Genomic DNA, 1,839 nt, shown 5'->3' with positions numbered 1-1,839 from the left:
AGACAGCAGGGTGGCATGGTCTCCAGGAGGAGGGAAAAAAGCCCACAAGACTGCAGGATGGTATGGTGTCCAGTCGGAGGAAAAAAAGCCTACAAGACTGCAGAGTGGCATGGTGTCCAGGAGGAGGAAAAAAAGCCTCCAAGACTGCAGGGTGGCATGGTGTCCAGGAGGAGGACAAAAAGCCAACAAGAGTGCAGGGTGGTATCGTCTCCAGGAGGAGGAAAAATAGCTGACAAGAGTGCAGGGTGGTATGGTGCCCAGGAGGAGGAAAAAAAGCCCACAAGACTGCAGGGTGGCATGGTGTCCAGGAGGAGGAAAAAAAGCCTATAAGACTGCAGGGTGGCATGGTGTCCAGGAGATGGAAAAAAGCCTACAAGACTGCAGGGTGGTATGGTGTCCAGGAGTAGGAAAAAAAAGCCCACAAGACTGCAGGGTGGTATGGTGTCCAGGAGGAGGAAAAAAAGCCGACCCAGTCTCCCCCTGCAGGAGAAAAAAAAGCCTACAACACCCGGGGTTCCCAGGCGGTCTCCCATCCAGGTACTAACCGGGCCCGAACCTGCTTAGCTTCCGAGATCGGACGAGATCGGGCGTATTCAGGGTGGTATGGTCGTAGGCAATAACTGATTCTCTTTGGAAATACTTGAAGGACCGAAAATGTTTCCCAAGTGAGAGTTTCGTATTTTCTGCCACCAACGGTGGATGGAGGTTATGTTTTTTACCCCTGTCTGTTTGTCTGTCTGTCCGTTTGTGAACAGGATATCTCAAAAGGTTGTAGACGGATTCGGACTAAATTCGGCAGAGATGTGGCGTGTGTGACAAAGACGAAATGATTCGATTTTGGTGAAGATCTGGAATCGGATCCGGCTCCGACAATTCTTTAAAATGATTCTTCACCATTGGGAGACAGGGCCAAAAACGATACATCCAGCAGGATATCTCAAAACGTTATGGACGGATTTGGACGAAGCTTGGTGGAGAGGTTGTGTGTGTGACAAGGAAGAATCGATTCAATTTTGGTGAAGATCTGGATCCGGACCCATCTCGTAGAATTTTAAAGTGATTCTTCACCATCGGGCCAAACAATATAGCCTCTGGCAGGATATCTCAAAAAGTTATGGTAGTTAAGGGGAACTCTGGAATACAAAACGTGACCAGCGCACCTGGTGGAGGTATGCTCTCTTCTGAGTGCCGTTCGAGTTTACTTTTAATTTCCATTTGAAACTTTTCTTTCCATCACGATCTTCTTTTTCAATGGAGAACCCTCGCATTCTTTCCAATTCCTTATCGGTAATGGTAGTGGTGGCAGTAGTACGAGTGGTTTTTATTCGGCTTGTGGGAGTGGTAGTAGTCAGCTAGTAGTCGTAGTCGTAGTCGCAGTGGCGGTACTGATAAAAGTGGGCTCGTTGTAATCGTAGTAGGCCAATAGGGGTGGTGGAAGTACTCGTGGTCGTTAGGAGTAGTTGAAGGCTCGTAGTAGTGGTAGTTGTAGTTGAAGGCGAGGAGTAGTGCGGCAAAAACGAACATACCAGCGAGCGTGTCAGACAGCACAAATCGCAGACAATCAAAACAACCCTCCCCCTGCAGGAGAAAAAAAAGCCAACATCACTCTCCCTGCAGGAGAAAAAAAAACTTACAACACTCCCCCTGCAGGAGAAAAAAAACCCTACAACACTCCCTCCCCCTGCAGGAGAAAAAAAGCCTCCAAGACTCCCCCTGCAGGAGAAAAAAATCTTACAACAGTCCCCCTGCAGGAGAAAAAAAAACCCTGCAACACTCCCTCCCCCTGCAGGAGAAAAAAAGCCTGCAAGACTCCCCCTGCAGGAGAAAAAAAAAGCCAAC

General features: G+C 48.6%; 1 non-coding gene across 1 annotated transcript; it reads right to left on the bottom strand.

Annotated features, from left to right (window-relative positions):
• Nucleotides 1–496: 496 nt before the first annotated feature.
• Nucleotides 497–615, bottom strand: LOC144890238 (5S ribosomal RNA). Its single transcript, XR_013622297.1, has one exon. It is a non-coding gene; the product is annotated as a 5S ribosomal RNA (ribosomal RNA).
• Nucleotides 616–1,839: the final 1,224 nt, after the last annotated feature.

Source organism: Myxine glutinosa, chromosome 1, assembly GCF_964187855.1.
Source record: "Myxine glutinosa chromosome 1, kmMyxGlut1.1, whole genome shotgun sequence".
In the NCBI taxonomy this organism is placed as follows: domain Eukaryota; kingdom Metazoa; phylum Chordata; class Myxini; order Myxiniformes; family Myxinidae; genus Myxine; species Myxine glutinosa.
This window is presented reverse-complemented; position numbering and strand designations above follow the sequence as displayed.